The following is a 19254-nucleotide window of genomic DNA, read 5'->3' as shown; positions in this document are numbered from 1 at the left end:
GTGGGGCACAGCCGGGGTGAGTGGAGGCCGTGGGGCACAGCCGGGGTGAGTGGAGGCCTGTCGGGCACAGCCGGGGTGAGTGGAGGCCGTGGGGCACAGCCGGGGTGAGTGGAGGCCCGTCGGGCACAGCCGGGGTGAGTGGAGGCCCGTGGGGCACAGCCGGGGTGAGTGGAGGCCGTGGGGCACAGCCGGGGTGAGTGGAGGCCCATCAGGCACAGCCGGGGTGAGTGGAGGCCGTGGGGCACAGCCGGGGAGAGTGGAGGCCCGTCGGGCACAGCCGGGGTGAGTGGAGGCCCATCAGGCACAGCCGGGGTGAGTGGAGGCCCATCAGGCACAGCCGGGGTGAGTGGAGGCCTGTCGGGCACAGCCGGGGTGAGTGGAGGCCCGTCGGGCACAGCCGGGGTGAGTGGAGGCCCGTCGGGCACAGCCGGGGTGAGTGGAGGCCCGTGGGGCACAGCCGGGGTGAGTGGAGGCCGTGGGGCACAGCCGGGGAGAGTGGAGGCCCGTCGGGCACAGCCGGGGTGAGTGGAGGCCCATCAGGCACAGCCGGGGTGAGTGGAGGCCCGTGGGTCACAGCCGGGGTGAGTGGAGGCCCGTGGGGCACAGCCGGGGTGAGTGGAGGCCTGTCGGGCACAGCCGGGGTGAGTGGAGGCCGTGGGTCACAGCCGGGGTGAGTGGAGGCCGTGGGGCACAGCCAGGGTGAGTGGAGGCCCGTTGGGCACAGCCGGGGTGAGTGGAGGCCCGTGGGGCACAGCCGGGGTGAGTGGAGGCCTGTCGGGCACAGCCAGGGTGAGTGCCAGCCGCCTCCACCCCAGGATCCCAGCATCCCTGTGGGTCCGGCATCTGGGAGCCTCTCACCCAGCATAACTGTGCTGATTGTCATGGTCACGGCTCATAACACTTTGTGACGGCCATCAACGCGGCAAGTCTGAAGCAGGCCCAGGAGAAGGCGGAGGCCTTGGATGGTTTGGACAGGATTTAAAGGGAAACGGAGGGTGACTGGAAACTTGGGGAGACAGGTTGGAAAATGGCTGCCTGTTTGGGGGAGAAGAGGAGGCATGTCACAGTCACAGAACGCTACACGTGCCAAATGTTAAGGTCAGAGACTGTTCAAGTGAAGTGATGTGACAGTTGTTGACATAAAAGTGGGAAACATTAAAGTAGAATTGTTAAAACCACCAGCTGAGGCTCACAAAACAATAGGGTGGTTGGGTGTTAGGATGGGATGTTACCGGACGCACAGAACGTCACGGAACCTGGGGGTCAGCGTGAGCACCGGGGGCTCAGAGAGAGAGGCCTGGCTTTAAGGCTTGGCTCTGGGACCACTCACTTGTTTAAAAAGTGGGGGCTCTCAGGGCCTCCCCCATGGATCAGGGGGGCCCTAAATGGGATGAGACTCAATGGAAATGGCGCCTAGCAGGTAAGCACGATATATGACACAGGCATGGAGTGAGGGAGAGGCATGTACAGACTGCATTTCATGTGATAGGTGAGTGTGTCAGGCAGGGCTGGGGGGAATCCTCAGAGATCCTACAAAGTCTAGACCAGGCCTCTCACCTCGGCCACCCCTTGGACTCGCCTGGAAGGTTTTTTTTGTTGTTGTTGTTTTTTTTAATATATGTTATTAATTTTTTTACCGGGAGGAAGGGAGAGGGATAGAGAGCCAGAAACATCCATGAGAGAGAAATGTCAACCAGCTGCCTCCTGCACACCCCCTACCAGGGATATGCCTGCAACCAATGCACATGCCCCTCGACCGGAATCGAACCCGGGACCTTTCAGTCGGCAGACTGATGCTCTATCCACTGAACCAAATGGAAGCTTTAAAACAACCGCAATGCCCAGCCCCATGAGCCCAGGTCTGCCTAGGGGAGTAGCTCTGCCCAGGTCCCTGGTCCCTGGCCACCTTGCACTCTCCTCACTGGCCATGAAGGAAGACTTACCTGCAGCTGGTGTGTCTCGGCAGAGGCCCAGTGGTCCTCACAGAACCTGAGAGCATGGGCCTCGGGGCAGCTGCAGGCGACAGAGCGCAGAGCTTCCCCTGGGAGAGAGAGGCTCCTCCCCCCCTCAGCACCCCACCGGCTCCTTTGACTTGTGCCGTCCCAGGGGCTGTGTTGCTGGCGCCTCTCTTGACCTTGCTTTTGCTGTCCACATAGCGATACATCATCTGGACCTGAAAAGAACTACCTTTTGGGCTTTCTGTTTCTTTACAGCTGAATCCATCCACCTTCCCTGACAGCCTGTGTCTGTTTCACCAGCCGGAAATGGGGGAGCAGCGCCCTCCTCGGAGTTGCAGAAATGGATGTGTAAGTGGCCCTGCAGTGAAACTTGGCTTGGTCACCCCAAATCAGCCCTCCTGCCGGGAACCCCCCTGAGGTAAGTGGAACTGATGGCAGGGCTAGAGCGCAGTGAGGCCGGATTCTGGGGGCCTTAAATTGCAGGATAAGGAGTCGGAACTTTCCAGCAGGCAATAGGGAGCCATTGTGTGTCTCGGAGCAAGGCAGGGCCCGGGATGCGAGCCTCCCAGAGCTTAGCAGCGGCAGAACCGCTGGGCGGGGGCTTGTTAGGGACGCAGCAGGCAGCCACCACAGCTGCTAAGTGGGTCTCGGGAGCCAGAACTGGGCTCCCCGTGCTGCTGATGGAGCCACGTCTCGGTCAGCACGTGGGGAAGGTGGCTGCAGGGTTTCTCAGTTCTGTTAGGGGTCATCTCTTCCAGGGAAGCGGAGGGGAGAAGGGAAACGGGGAGGAGCAGGCAGCTTGTTCACAGCAAGTGTGGATCTGATAAAGAAAAAGCAACCTGGTCACTGCTAGTGAAAAAAAAAAAAAAATTATATATATATATATATATATATATATATATATATATATATATATTACTTTGGAGCAATTGAAATTGCTGTTTTATTCATCACAATGGTTAACCAGCATCAGCTGTACGTGGTAATTCAACCAAATATGCCCATCTCTGCTGCTGAGTTTGCATTTACTGAGAAAGGCAGAAGTAGCTGGGGCCCGGGAAATGAGGGAGCCCCTATCTGGTGACAGAAACCCCTGGAAAACCCCTAGCCTATGGCACCCCCCGCCCATTCTTGCCTCCCCCCTCCCTGTCCCAGCACCCAGTTGTCGGCCTCTGCCCAGAGCCTAGGCGCGAGGGTGGGGAGGGAAGGGGAGGATCGAGAGCAGGTGCTCCTCACTCCTCCCTAATGCAGCTGATCTTCCCCCCCTTCAGCCCTGACCCTGTCAATGAGCCCGAGCAATTTGCTCCCACCCCCCACCCCCGCACAAGCCTCTCCCAGCCTCCCCCCTCCCCTAACCCTGCACACACCCGACCACAGGCTTGTCTCGGGTCCTGTCACTGGCTCCCTCTGCCCCATAGCCCACGGGCTAGGTCATCTCTCTGGAATCAGGGAGGACCAGGGAGGCTGGGAAGGGTAGGGATGGACAGAGGTCTGGGTGAGGGCCAGCAGCAGGGACAGCCAGTCCCCACCAGCAGGGCTGGTGTCCACGCTTACATCATGGTGTGGCCAGGGGCCTCGTGTGCAGGTATTAAGTTCGATGTGCTTGTAGGTGTTTCATTGTCAGGAGTGGTTTTGCATATTTGAGAAATCTATAAATACCGAGTGTAATTAGCCATCATTAGCATATGCCTGTGTTCTGCATAAGTGTATATTGTTTCCCCAAGAATGCACGGTGCCAATTCCCCACCAACACAGGGACACCAGCCTGGCAAGAGTGTGTCCCCCAGCCCCGGAGACGGAGTGAGTCCGTTCATCCTCCCGGGGGAGGGGCAGTTGGACGGCGGGCAAACCTCCCGTTGCTTCAGGCAGGTCCTGGTCCCTGGAGCTCCAGGAGGGCAGAGAGCAGGCTCAGGAGAGAGGTCATCTCAGCCACCACTTGGACCCGGGTGGTGGTCAGCAGGGCAGGGAGGGGTTACCTGAGCCCCTGCCTGTGCGGCTCCACCAGGCCCTGCAGTGGGCCAGAGCAGGACGGCTGGCATCTGGTGATCCTAGGGCCCCATCTGTCCTCCCTTGACCTGGCTCACCTCCCTGAGCCTCAGTGTCCTCAGCTGTAGGATGAGGGTGAGAACAGCCCCCGCCTCATGGGAGTTGTGAGGATGAAGTGAGAGAGTACCAGAGAAGGGCACCCCAGGGACGGATACTATTGCTACTGTCCCCCCAAAGGAGGCACCACGGGCCCATTTTATAGATGGGCTCATCGCTGCAACAGCTAGCAGCTGTTAACACCCCTGCACCAGGTGCCTGCTCACATGACCCCATGTCACCTTCATGGCAGACCTGTGTGGCAGGTGCTGCTATGGTCCCCACTCCACGGGGAGGAGGCTGTGCATGGGTGGGTCACATACTCCCCAGGTCACATGGTCGGATGGCGGGGGGAGAGGCAGCAGGTCAGAGCGGAGCTCTCCGCCCCCAGGAGGGCCTAGGCTTGGCCATCATCCCAGAGCCTGCATGGCCTGGGAAATGCAGTCACGAGAAGGTGTGAGCATACATGGCTGCCCGCCTGGCATCCGTCCCTTCCTTCCTTCACATGCAGAGCTCTGCTTCTGTCCTGCAGGCCCCGACCTGCCCCAGGGGGAAGCCAACCTGCATTCATCCTCCTTCTCCAGAGATTCCGTTAGGAGTGGGCATGTGACCCGGATCTGGTCACTGAGGTGTGAGGGACACTCTGCCCCCAGGAGGGGACTGCAACCAAGAGGTATCCTTTCTGCCTCAGCTGTTCCCCTTCTTCCTGATCCGAGTGCTGTCAGCGGAGCTAGTGATGTTTGGAGCTGTGGCCCCCATCTTGTCACCATGAAGCAAAAGGCTGCTGACAAAAAGCCAACACAGCCAAGAACGACAAAAAGGAAAACGCTCTTTGCTGACCTCCCTGAGCATCTGACCACGTGAGACCACCTCCCTCAAGGTCAAGATTCAGCAAGCATTTCTGTGGACAGTGATTCTCAACCTTCCTAATGCGCCACCCTTTCATACAGTTCCTCATGTTGTGGTGACCCCCAACCATAACATTATTTTCGATGCTACTTCATAACTGTAATTTTGCTACTGGTATGAATCGTAATATAAATATCTGTGTTTTCCGATGGTCTTAGGCGACTCTGCTAGCAGTTCTCAACCTGTGGATCGCCTAAGACCATCGGAAAACACAGATATTTACATTACAGTTAAGAAGTAGTAACAAAAATAATTTTATGGTTGGGGGTCACCACAACATGAGGAACTGTATTAAAGGGTCTCGGCTTTAGGAAGGTTGAGAACCACTGCTGTCGAGGGAAAGATGGTGAATATTTTAGGCTTTGTGCGCCAAGAGGCAAAACCAAGGATGCTTGTGTAAGTATTGATTAAACAAGAGAGAAAATAAATATCCACACGTTTTTATTGATAAAATTCAGAATAGAATAATCAAACGCAATCTTTATGACACACTCTAGTAATGAGAATAATGGCCTTCTTTTGGGGGGGATATGGGGGGATAACAAATGACTTACTTGGGATTCAAAATGAGTTTTCCCTGTCCTCAAATGGATGGCGAACGTTCATCTGTAAAAATCACCCTCAGCTCCAGGCCATGCCCAAGCATGGTGGGTCAAACTGGCCGCAGGCTGAGGCTCAGCAAGCCCTGCTCTACAGCTGACTCCGTCAGAGCATTTCATGTTCTGATTGCTGGAGGCATTGCTGTTGGGTCTCTGGTACATGCTGCCTGGCACATACTAATGGGTGGGAGCGCCTACTATGTGCAAGGCACACCTCTCTCATACGAGTCATGGCCATCTGACTGCACCCCAGCCACCCCTGGAATCCTGGAGGTGGAGGATGTGTCTTGTTGGTCTTCAGAGCATCGGATGGCTTTTGAGCCCCAATGACAGGGTGTGAATAATAAGAGTGAATGGATAAAGGAACCCCATATAATAAAAGCGTAATATGCTAAGTGTCCAACCGATCAGTCAACCGTTAACCAACCATTGGGTCAACCTCGACCAGTTGCTATAACATGCACTGAACACCAGGAGGCAGACACTCCAGTAGGTTAGCTTGCTACTGGGGTCTGACCAATCAAGACTGGGCAAGAGGGACGGACACGCCCTGGAGTCCGCCTATGGTCCCTCCCTGGCCAGCTGGCCCCCATTTGAGACAGGGTAAGATGACCCGATGGGCCCCAATTGCATGCCAGGCTGAGGGACCCCACCTGAGCATGAATTTGTGCCCTTGGCCTCTAGTCCTATATAATAAAAGCCTAATATGCAAATTGTTCCACCAGGAGTTCGACCGCTCGCTATGATGTATGCTGACCACCATGGGCCCCAACAAGAGCAGGACCGTGGCAGGATGGTGGAGCAGGTGAGCAGGCAGTGCCAGGCCAAAGCAGGTGCAAGCAGGGGCCCGATCACCCTGCCTGGGTGATGGCGATCAGTGGCAGCAGCAAGGGGTCCTGATCCCAATCAATCACCCCATAGACAGAAACCAGCAGCAGCAGTAGGTGGGTGGGTGGGGCCGCTGTCCAACTCCCAGGCACTGAGAGATCTGGGCAGGGGGCCCAACAACTATTGATTTCCCCCCCCCCCCATCCCTGCCCCACAGGCAGGACAGTGGAGCAGGTGAAGGGGTGGCACCAGGGTGCCATGGCAGGGTGCCATGCAGAGCTGCACGGCTATGAGGCTGGGGTGTGAGCTGTGGCCAATCCCCACAGGCCAGCCTGAGGGACCCCAGGCCACCCTGTGCATGAATTCCTGCACCAGGCCCCTAGTATATACATAAGCACTTTGGAAACAAAAAAGTGCTGAGCTCAGTTGTTGGTCGGGTTCTGGGAGGGGCACAGACAAAGGGTAGAAAAGTGTGCAGGGATCAAAGAAACGGTAGCAGCCCCTGGCTCCTACAGGATGAGGCACCACTGTGCTTCCTGCCATCCCCTCACCTCCCTGTCCTACCACACAGACGTCAGGTGTCAGACCCCGCCCACCCCTGTGCAGCCATCCCCTGGGCTGAGAGCCTGGGAAAGCCAGCACCTCTCTCCCTTCCCCACAGACACTGAGCAGCAAGGCTTTGCGCTCTGCCATTTTCTCCCTAAAAACCATGATGAGAAACCAGACGGTTATCATTCCGCCAGCTGCAATTCTTTGCTGCATTATTTGGTAAGAGAGGAGGACGCAGCCCAGGAGAGGAGTTCGAGGGAGGAGTGGGAGAAGCCATTTGGGGGGAACAGGCTTTATTCTGGTAGTTGCAGCCCCGGTTCCGTCAGGAGACTGGACTAAAAGATCATTTCAAATAAATTTTACCATCAGAGTAAGAGCTGTTTTCCCGAAGCGCTTTACTTTGACAGTTGGTTTTTGAGAGATTTGACAGATTTCATTTCTCCAGCAGACAAGAGATGGAGGAGGCCCTAGCCAAAGCCCTTCCGCCAGGAGTGCTCTTAGCATGGACGCTGATGTTTGTGAGTGAGTGACCGGGTTCTCCCCTCTCCATCCCTCTCCTTCCCTCTGCCTGCATGCACTGGGCAGGGTGAGGCGGGGTGGGGCGGGGCGGGGCGGAGAGGGCTTAAAGGAGATGACTTTGTGCACGAGGGGGTTGATGGGGTGAACCTGCAGGCCCAGGAGGCTGCTGGGTGTCCAGGGGACATGACCAGGAGCAGACAAGGTGCAGGCTAGGGGAAAGGGGGGCCAAAGAGGCAGAGTGTGGTGGGGTTTTTGAGCTGAGGGCCCAGGAGACTCAATGGGAACAGAACTGGGACAGAAGAGGTTTGGGGAGGGTGTTGGAGCTGGGGGCATGGGGAGGCGGTCACATTTTCTGGTCACCAGATAGCCTCTAATGAGCTGGGTGCCCGGGTCCCTTCTGTAAGCACTTAGGGGTTCCAGGGAGAAGCCAAGAGCAGGAAACTCAAGCCAGTGACAAACTCTGCCCCTGATCTATGCTGCCCTCATTAACAGTAATTAGTTGTTGAATACACTGTCACCCTGGGCATGAGGAATCTGAATAAACAGTTTCAGAGGGCCAGGGAGGACCAGGGCGAGGCAAACCAGAGCCCTGTTCTGGTTGCAGCGGTTACTAATTCTCTGAGCTTCCCCTTTCTCATCTGCAAATCAGGCTGAGACCACATCTCCCCCAGAGCTGTGGTGAGGAGTGCTGAGAGACTGCCTGACCTGTGAGCAGTACCCAGAAAAACAGTCTGCTTCTAGTCCCTTCCCCATTCCCTCTCCCCACCAGCCACCTCCCTTCCCTGATTCCAGGACGCCAGTCAGTCTGACAACAGTAACCAGCCCTCCTGAGCCCCCGCCAGGCCCTGTGCCAAGCTCTCCATTCCTGCTCTCTCACTTACCATAGTAGTCTGCTATCAGCTCTGCTGTTGATCCCAATTTGCAGGTGAGGACACTGAGGCCCAGAGAGTAACACGAAAAGTCACAGGGCTATAAGGGGACAGATCCAAGTCACAAACCAAGTCTGACCGACCACAACATGCACGCTTTCCCCCACATGCCTGTCCCAGGGATCCCACCTGGCTCTGGCCTGTCTTTCTGTTCAAGTTGGGGCTGGCAGACCCTGAGGTAGCTGACCCTGAGTGGGAGCTGGACAGGGACCTTCTGAGATCATGACAACCATCACTAATGACTGAGCAAGGCCTAGGGGGCACCAAGGCCAGGAAGTAGACGAATCCCGTAGAATCCACACCCAGAGCTCCCCATTCCCAAACCCACAGTGAAGGAGGCTTCCTCCTCCCTTCCTGGTTCTGCCTGCATGGGGACTGAATAAGCAAGGTGCAGAGACAGGGGCCCAGCTGGGACCTGTGGGAAGGGCAGACAGGACAGCCAGCCCCCAGGTCTCTGGAGACCTCCCAAGTTCATGATCACAGGCTTCAATCCTTTGCAAAGCTAGAGCCTCCTCTGAGAGCCCAGAGCTGGGAGGGGAGAGGAGCTCACCTTCCCTCCATCCCTCTCCCTCCATCCCCTCCCCGGGCCTCTGCAGAGCTGCGCATGTGCATCAGGAGAAGCTACATCTTCAAGGGCCTGGACAAACCCCACACAGATGGATTTCCTTAACCTCATTATCTTTCCCTCTCAGGGTTCCAAGCCACGCCAATACCTTCCTGCCCGCTGCCTGGTGCAGGTGGGCGGCCAGGCTGCGAGCTGTTTTAGGAGCTTATGGCTCCATCCCTTCCCCCTGGAAATCAATGGAAAACTGGCTGTTAAATCCGCCTCAATCCAGCCGCTCGTGAATCAAAGGCCTCTTCTGGACTCAGGCAGACCTGGTTTCTGTGTGGGTCCAACAGCAGCAAGACCCACAGGGGACAGGCCCAGAGAGCTACGGCAGCGGGAAAACCCCAACCCAGGTTACCCGCCTGCCAAGGAAAATGCCAGGGGAGCCTGCTGGGAGAGAAGCCAGGTGGCCCCAGAGCTTCACCCTCAGGCAGGTCTCTTTCCTCAGAAACAAGCACCCCGCAAGCACAGGCTCCAGAGAGCACCCCTGTCCTGAGCTCGCCCAGGACTTTGCCTCCAAGTCCCATCGCTTTGCTAAGCCAGAGAGTTTAACGCAGTGCCTTCTCCAGAGGGCGGGGGCGGGGGGAGGGGGAGGAGGGAAGGGAGAGCGGGGGCAGGAAGGTGGGTGAGTGGAGCTCATTTCCAGCTCCCCCTGCCTGAGGCATCCGTCTGCAGAGCTGTGTGGAACAGGCAGTGGGGGCTGGATTAGGAGCGCTCTGTGCACTGGGCACACTCACCCACCACCTAGGGCCTCTCTAGAGAAACAGAGGGACTCTTCTCTGGCCCTCCTGCTCATCCATCCAACAGGACTCCCCATCTCTCCCCAGTTCCAGCCTCACCCTCCAACAGTCCCTCCCAACACCGTCTGATCCAGCGGTCACCAACCAGTCCCTGAGGTCCGACAGGTTGGCGACCGCTGGCCTGATCCACCCTCATCAAGATGCAGGCTGCTCTTGCGTGGGAATTCTTGTGCGTCTACTTCTGCAGGAGGAGTTCCCGGAGCCTGAACCCAGGTCCTGTGGGTTTCAGGGTCCGTGCCCTAATCACCAGGCAGTCCAGCCCTAATCACAGAGGTCAGAGGGGGCTACAGTGAGGCGGAACCGAGCCTGAGAGCTCCCAGTCCTAAGCTCCGCCCTGGGCTCCCTCAGCGCCTTCCAGAGCCAGCTGTGCAAGCACGTCCAGGGTGCGGAGCCCGTGGGGCCATCGCGAAATCTCCATGCCTCACAGCCCACGCCCGTGTCGGCAAATTACTCCCAGCGAGAGGATGTTTGCCAAGGGAATTAAAGAGGCAGTAAACACTTAGAGTAATTAGACACGAGCAGCAGACGTGCCAGGCTTCTCAACGCTGCCGCCAAAGCACCTCCTCATCCCCTCCCTCCGCAGGGTGAGATGAGGCCACGGCGCTGTCCTGTTCAGCGGAAGAGGTGACTGGGTAGAGCTAGAGCAGCGTTTTTCAACCGCTGTTCCGCGGCACACTAGTGTGCCACGAGCTAGAGGATCAGACTGTGTGTGCCCATGGTAGCCGGAAGGAAAATAACCAAGTACGTTATGTTGACCCATGTAAAAGATATGCATTCACATGTGCACCATCTCCCCACACACAGGGTGTCTTTTTAAAAATATATACATTTTATTGATTTTTCACAGAGAGGAAGAGAGAGGGATAGAGAGTTACAAACATCGATGAGAGAGAATCGTCGATCAGCTGCCTCCTGCACACCCCCCACCGGGGATGTGCCTGCAACCAAGGTACATGCCATTGACCAGTATCTAACCTGGGACCCTTCAATCCACAGGCCGACGCTCTATCCACTGAGCCAAACCGGTTTTGGCATGCAGGGAGTCTTTATAAGTGTCTTCAGTAAAGGGTTGCATGTGCAGGCCAGCACCAGACCTGAGACCTGGTGGCCGGGGCAGCCCTGCGGCTCAGGATTCGGTCTTAGGAGGATGGGGTCGGGAGGCCCAGGCCCCCTCAGACAGAGCTGGTGGGAGTAGAAGCGGAGACGGTGTTTTAGAAGGCAGTGCGGATCAATACGTAAATGCGTATACCCTTGCACCCAGCGAGCCCACATCCAGGAACTTATCCCGTGGTAACAAACCCCTACCGGGAATGTCCACCCAGGAGTGTTCCTAGAGGCGCTGCTTGTGCGGGAGGAACCAGCAACCCCGGGATGTCCCTCAGGGGGACTGGCTACCACGTCACGCCCATCCACACCAAGGAATGAAATACAGGGTTTTTCTGAGATGCGGTAAATCTATAACGCTGTCAGAGAGACATTTCCAAGACAAATGAGAGGGGGAAGGAGGTGGAGAGACAGTACGGAAAGTATGATCGCACAAAAGAACGGCCGACGGCAGAAAATGAGGCTGCCAGCTCTCCACGGGGTGGGGGCCGGGGGTCTCACTGGCTACAGGGACAGGAGGACACACCTGACGGCTTCTGTCACATTGAGTCAGAAAGAAAAGAAAGCAGCAACAATAACAATACTTTTTTTTTAATTAAATTAAATCAGCGAACACTGGTAATAATAATAAAAAAAATAATAATAAGTGTTTTTTTTCTTTCTAATACGCATCCTCAGTATCCGGAGGTGTATTTTTCACATGTGGTTGCATGTCTTTCAGTATTTTTTAGTCAGCTTCTCGGGCACAGCTGTTTTGGTCTGTACGTAGAACTTCACCTCCCAGGCTTTTAAAAAGCCTAACAGTACAGCGTGAGGCACGTCCCACCCGGTAGGAGCATAAACGATGTCTCCACAGCCTGTGGCCTAGTCCGCACGGTTAGTTAACCAAACGCTCTTGTTGGGTTAACTTGTTTCGGTTGCTCTTTTTGTTCTTTGTGTTTCCCTACTATCAGTGGCGCAGTGGTACCTATACTTATGGCGGAAGCTTCGTGGGAGAGGCAGATGGGAATCTCCCAGCCTCATCTAAAAACACAGAATAGATACGTAACCAGTCTTTTGGGTGGGCTGAGCTAGATGGAGGAGCACACAGAAATGATGTCATTTTCCTCCAGCCCTGCCTTCAGCTGTGCCCACCTCACTGCTGCCCGCACACTCCAGGGGGACCCCCCAGCGCTGCCTGGCCGCTGGCCGCACCGAAAGGCCACACACCTGTTCCTGCTCCCTCTCGGGCCTGAGCCGGGTGCAGGGGCCCCAGCGGGGAAGTGGCACGGAGGTGGCTGAGGTCCTCCCACTCCCTCTTCCCTCCTGCCTCCACCCCTGATTCAACAGCGGGCCTGGAACTCTGGAGGGGGGCCCACAAGTGTGCTCCGGGCCGGAGTCACCAGCACACGCTGGGACACTGCTTTCTCTCCCCAGGAAGCTGGGGGCCAGGGAGCAGCCAAGCTCAGGAGCTGCAAGGACTAAGCCAGGTCTTGCTTCTCTCTGGGCCTCCTGTCCCCACACCAGCAGCTCTGGGTGCTCGAGGGCCCAGCCCTCGGCACGGACACTGGCTTCTCCACTGGGGCACAGCCAACTGGGGCACTTGAGGCACCCCCAGAGGCTCCCCAGGAGAGGAGTAGGGAGGAGAGAATTGACACAAGCACCTACTATGTGCCACGCTCTGGGCGGGGCATGTCCCATTGAGTCCTCCCAGGCCCAGGGGGTACATCTGGGCACCTCCCGTGAGGAACCCGGGACCCAGTGAGGTTGAGGATGTGTCCAGAGTCACCCCTACTAAGAGATGGGGCCCACATCCAAATGCAAAATGGCTCAAGGACATCCTGAAGCAGAGTCCACAGGCTCCATGGCCGTCCGGGACGGGGTGAGAGCAGGGAAGAGGAGTTCCTGCCCTTCTCCTGTGGAGCCCAGCCCCAGGACCTTCTTGGCCAACACTGCCCTCGCTGCCACCGGACTCGCCACTACTCCTGACAGCCGGCCCATCTGCGGCCCCATCTGCGGCCCCTCCGACAGAGCACTGAGCTTGGAGTCTGCTGGCCAGGGCTGGACTCGCCTTAGCTCTCGGGGTTGCCTTCCCGGCCCGTCACCTCTCAGAGCGTCTGTTCCCTCCTTGGTGATATGGGGCAGTGATATGCCGTGCCCACACCGAGGAGAACGGGGGTGATCCGTGCACAGAGCCCACGCAGGCCCAGCCCGGCGCCGCTCCAGCACAGGTGCTTGGCCGCTCGCGCAGCGCCCCGGGCGATGCTGGATCCGCTCACCTCGGACGCGCCACACGGTGGCTCGCAGTTGGACGTTGATGAATGTTTGTTACATGAGGTAGTTCATTAACGGGCTGCAGTCGCGGCCCTGCCAGTGATTAGCTCCGTGACCTGCAGCTCGGGGCTGCCTCGCCCCGCTTGTCGGCACCTCTATAAAGCAGAGTCTTCGCTCCCTGAGTTCCAAATACCAAACGTGGTGAACAACCCAATTTAGGGCGGGAGAAGCCTGCGGGGGAGGCGCAGGGGGAAGCTGCCAGGGACGAGCCAGGGGTCCTGCGCTTCACGTGCCCCTGGCTGGGCCGTGTGTCCCTGACTCCCTGGCCAACAGGACCCATCCACCAAGCTGGGAATGGGAGAGCAGAGATGGGGGGGAGAGCGGGATTCATTACCTTTCTTCTGAATAGAGGGAGGAGAGGGTGGGGGCCCTACAGGAGCGTGGAGCCCTCAGAGGTGGAGTGAGAATGGAAAGGAGTGAGGCAGGAGGAGGGGAGAGGCTGGGGTCTAAGAGCGGGCACTGCTGCAGGTTCTCGTCACTGTGTCCGTCACTGTGCCCGGGGCTGTCCGCACACGCCTTCCTTCACACCCCAGCAATCCTGGGAGGTGGGCGTCACCCCTTTCAGCCATGAGGACACTGAGGCTCTGAGTGGTCAGGTGACTTGTCCAAGGCCCCACAGCGAGTGAGGGCAGAGCGGGCACAGAGCCATCCACCCCCAGCGCTGATGGGGCTGGCCCTGTGCCAACCATGGGGAAACATCAATGATGAGAAAGAATCATTGACCAGCTACCTACTGCACACCCCACACTGGGAATCAAGCCTGCAACCTGAGCATGTGCCCTTGAGCGGAATCGAACCTGGGACACTTCAGTCCACAGGCTGATGCTTGATCCACTGAGCTAGGGCCAGAGTCACCTCTGAGGGGACAGTGTGCCCACAAGTTGGAGAAAGGCAGCCAGCAGCAGGCTTGGGCATGCCAGGATGCCTGAAGGAATTAAGGTATTAAGGAGTGGAGGAACAAGGGAACCCATGCCTGAATGAATGAATAAATGAATGAATGAGGAGAATGAGTGAGAACAAGAATGAATGAATGCACTGAGAATGAATGACTGAGCAAATGGCAGTATGAATGATTGGATGGGAGGAAGTGAGCCTGCCTGCATGAACAGTGAGACAAGTTGCCCTGCCAGGTAATGAGCTCTCTGTCCCTAGAAGTGTTTGAGTTATTTCAGGACAGCAAAGAGAAGGAAGAGGTTGAACTCAGGACACTGCTTGTGCTAATGTTCAGATTCCAAGATTTCTATTTCAGCTCTGAGTTTCTCTGAACGAGTCTCGGCTATTTCAACTCTTTTGCAGAGATTCCTAAACCCTAAGACTCTGTGGGCCTGCGAGCCAGTGATTGCACCTGTGAGGCATCATGCTGGGATTCCGTGCGAAGACGAGATGCTCAGATCCTGAAACTCGAAGGTTCTATAAAATGCTCTTTGAGTCGGTAAAAGCTGCCCTACTTCCAAGCCTGCGCATCTCAGATGTTATGAACAGTGCTGGCTTAGTCACAATTGCTGCAGCTGCGTGATGGCGTGAAGGTTGGAGGCCCTGAGCTCCTTCCCTTTTGGCATCTTTAGAGGGAGGTTATTCGGCCGTTTATCTCCAGGGGCCTCTCAGCATTACAAAGTGGAGTTCCTGGGAGTTCCCATCCCATTCTCCCGTCTCTCTCCTCCTCACCTGGCTCACCCCTTCAAAAATCCAGAGTCAGGAGGCTGACCAAACATTCCAGAAGCCTGCACCCCCACCGTCCCCCCCCTCCCCCTTCACTTGACCCTGGTTCATCTGCCTGCAGAGATGGACTCGTCCCTGGTCCCTGCCAGTCTGCTTTCTTTTTGGATTCTCCCAAACACACTTCCCCTGTAGACCATCCCCTGGTTTGGAGAAACAGGGCTGGGACACAACCATCCTATCCTCCACCCGAACCCTTCTCTCCTCCTGCACCCTCAGCCCCCCCTCCCCCCTCCCCCCCCCCCCCCCCCCCCCCCCGCCGACTCCAGGCAGGGGAGTGTGGGCTGCACCCCCGCTGCTCCACGCTGGGACCTGCTCGGTGAGGTGGTGGCCACCCGTTGGAAGGTCACCAGAAGGACCCCTGCCCCACCCCAGTGAGTGAAATGGATCTTGAAGGCCGAGGTAACGAGGGGGGTTTTCCCTGTCGTGTTAATTATGACGATAGTGGGGACGGCAGTGGAACTTTCTCGGTGTCTCCCTCACCATAACCGGCTTGGGGACGGGAAGCCAGGAGCCCACTTTCATTTCAGTCCTGTTTGTCCTTCCTGATCCTCTCGCCCTGCTCAGCACGGAGGTCCTCTCCCATATTCAGCATTTAATCCGTGTTCTCGGTGGCTCCAAGCAAGGGCTGTCCTTCCGGCTCAGTTTGGTTTCTCTGGAAAGGAACGGGGCCCGGGGAGGGGAGAAATGGTGACCAGGCAGGGCGGGGCTGGGATCCTAGAGGAGGCGTGCCTCCAGGGTGTCCCGGCAGGAAGGTGGGAGTCCCCAACACCCCCGCCCCCTGCATCAGAGAACAATCCGGAGCCCAGAGCCCGGGGGACTTGGTCATGGAGAGAGGATCAGGGGGGTGGGCTCAGCCCTGGGCAGCCTGGAGCCTGGCCTGCGTGCGAGAGGAGGGGGTCGCTCGGGGCCAGGAGGCAGGGGCCTCGCCAATCTGCTTCCTGTGGCCTCAGGCCCAGCAGTGGGATCACCTCTGCAGCGGCTGGCCGGGTCCCTGGCCGCATGTGAACAGGGGAGCCCGCACCCACCCAGGCTCAGGCAGGACAGGCCTTTGGCTCAAGAACCAGACAGTGCCGGCTGCCCCCACGTGGGAAGACGCCTTGTGAAGCCGGAGCCACCAGGGGACAGATCAGGGCTGTGCAGCCCCATCCCCTCTGGCCTGGTTTCCACTCCGAGCCCCGGAGCTGAGGTGGCTGCTACAGGACACACAGACAGAGGAGGGTGCACAGGCAGCCGGGACAGGACTAGGGAGAGACTGAGGCCTGAGGGTGGGCCTGGGAGAGAAGGTGGTGCAGAGGAAGGTTGTATTCGGAGCCCGCCCTTCGCCAGGCCTGGGAACGGTGCATCACACACTCAATCTCACAACAGCCCAGGGAACCTCTGCTCATGTCTCCACTTTATACGATTTTCCTTCAGCCACAGCCAACCTTGATGGGAAATAAGCTCCAGTTACAGCTCCATCAGGCACCCAGCCCAGGAGCGCCTGGAAACAGGCTCACACCCTGGCATGCCCACTCCCCGCTGTGTGACCTTGGCCTCTCTCGCCTTCCACTTGCTCATCTGAGGAGGAAAGGAAGGCTCTGGGAGTCAGGGACCTGCCCAGGGTCCCTCAGCCGCAGGCAGAGCCAGGCTGCACCCCGGGACCTCACTTGGGGCTCACGGGCCTCATCAGCGTCTCCCCAGCTCCGGCCCCTCCCCCGGTCCTCCCCTGTTTCTTGCCATCTCCACCCTCCACCTGCACGATTTTGACATTGATCTGAAATGGGCTCCCTCACCCTGAGCAAGAATTTCCATGAAATCCAGGGTTCAACGCACGACCTGCGGTGGGGTTTTCTGATGCCTAATAAAATACATAACCAAGTGGTAAAATAGGAGATATTCATGTCTGTTCGTGCACCAGTGCAGTCACCTCTCAGACCCCCAGTGAGGACGCCCCACTCCCCTGAGAGGCCCGGGCCTGCTGCTGGGGAGGCGGGGAAGGGGGAGGCGGTGGCATCTGCGGGTGGATGTGGCCTGACCTCTCCCAGCCCAGGACGGTGGGGTTTCTCTTCCACCCTACCCACTGCTCCCAGGCCGGGCCTCACCCAGGGAAACTGTGGCAGCAGAGGGGCTGGGCCTGTCCCGGACCCTGGGAGCTCAGGCCCCAGGGGGAAGGGATCAGAAGGCCATGATGGCCCGATGGCCCCTGAGCACCGGGTGCATGTCGGGGTGCACACCGCATGCTCTCCCACCCCTCCTGGCTGCTGGAGGAAGCATAGGCTTAGGCAGTATTCTGGGCTTGGTACCACCCACAGGAGAGAGGCTGGGAGGCACTTGCTGTCTTCGGGCCAAGGGCTCCTGCCAGGAATGAAGGCCGGAAACTGCAAGGGAAAACCTGACACCAAGGAGAGGGAAAATAATGTTTCCAGTGGTGGCCACATGCCCACGCAGCAGCCATGCCAACCGTCAGGGGAGATAGGGAGACGGTATAGTATATACTAGTACACAGTACATGTAGTATATTGTACATATTTATATTATATATAATACGTATATGCTATGTAAGAATTATAATATATAAAAATATAATAATATAACCAGATAAATAATATGTGTAAATATATTCTACATAATAAAAGCCTATATGCTAAGTGTCCGGTTGAGCAGTCAACCATTCAACCAATCAAATCAAAATATGCTAATGATATGCTAAGGCCATGCAACTGCTCACTATGACGTGCCCTGACCACCAGGAGGCAGACAGTCGACCAGTAGGTTAGCTTGCTGCTGGGGTCCGGCTGACAGGGACTGAGTGAGATGGGCTGGACACACCCTGGAGCCCTCCCACAGTCCCTCTCCAGCTGGCCAACCTCCCGTGTCCTCTCTGGCCTGATCATGCACCAGTGGGGTCCCTCGGCCTGGCCTGCTCCCTCTCACAATCCGGCACCCCTCAGGGGATGTCAGAGAGCCGGTTCCAGCCAATCCCACAGGCCAGGCCGAGGGACCCCACTGGTGCATGAATTTGTGCACCAGCCCTCTAGTTATTACAATATATGATGATACATTTACAGTATATTATAAACTATAAGTAGTACTTTCTAAATATAAACCTATGAATGGCTAACATACATCAGTGCTTGCTATGAGTATGGCACTGTCCTCCTAGTGCTAGCCTCATTCATTCTTCACACCCACTTTGGGAAAAAGGACTACCCCCATTTTAAAGGCCGGATCAAGTGAGGCTCAGCAGAAGGGCTTCGAAGAGACAAGTCAAGGCTCTGGGACTTGAACCCAGGCCCGGGTGCCCCACATGGCCCCAGACCTTTCCTCCCTCTGGGTGCTCTGGGGGTTCATAAGTCAGTGTTCTGGCCCCGCCTCTAGAACCTCCAGCTGGGCCACATTCCTCTATGTCCCCTCTACAGTGTGGGCTGGGGGACAAGGAAGGGGCCCGTCCTGGCCTGTTTGCAGGCTTCCATGAGGAAGGAGAGGAGGGTTCTTGATCTGGAGGAGCTGCTGCCTCCTCCTCGGGTGCTGGTGGGAGGCCTGTGACTGAGGTGGCACCTGGGCTCGAACCCCGGGGAAGGTGCTGTCCCATATGGACACCGATGGGTACTCGCCTGCACTGAGCACCTACACAGTCTCCTTTCGGTCTCCACGCCCCAGCGAGGAGGGAATGGTTCTCCCCATTTCCTAGGGGATCACACTGAGACCCAGAGGGGCAGGCAGGTGCTGCAGTCACACACACTCGCCCCCACCCTTTGGATCGTGGAGTTTGTGTTCTCTCCGGGGTGTCTGAGGGGCCTTTCTGGGGCCCCCAAGTCACCCCAAAGCCTCCTTGCCTCACCAGACTGCATTCATCTGGACTCAGAAACAATTATTTCCTCATTTGGAGACAAAGGGCTCAGCCATTTGCCTATAGAAACAAGAGAGGAAGGAGGCAATACCTACTACTTTCCTGGGGCACTCCTACTGAGCCCCCACCCCATCCCCAACATCCAGGTGTGAACGGCCCTCCCCCTCCGCTACCCCACAAGGCCGAGGGCCCTGGGACACCAGCCCTGCAGCCAGCCCGGGCCCCTCACAGGCACGTGGGGAGGGACGGGGAGTGTGGCTGGGGTGGGGGAGACCCACAGCCAGGCCTGCCCTTGGAGAGAGGTCGCTGTCCCCTTGGGAATCTTTGCGGGCGGGAGGGAGGGGACAATTTAAAGGGATTAGATTAGGTGCTAAAAGGGAAGGAGATTAACCCAGCTCAGTGACAATGGCTGAAGCCCATCCCCCAGCGGGGCTCAGCCACCCCATTCCTGGGCCAATGGTGCCACCGTGTGGCCAGATGCCTCCATAGCAGCTCAGGCCTGCGACTCC

Source organism: Pipistrellus hanaki (assembly GCF_964339955.1).
Source record: "Pipistrellus hanaki genome assembly, chromosome: 2".
Taxonomy (NCBI): Eukaryota; Metazoa; Chordata; class Mammalia; order Chiroptera; family Vespertilionidae; genus Pipistrellus; species Pipistrellus hanaki.
This window is presented reverse-complemented; position numbering follows the sequence as displayed.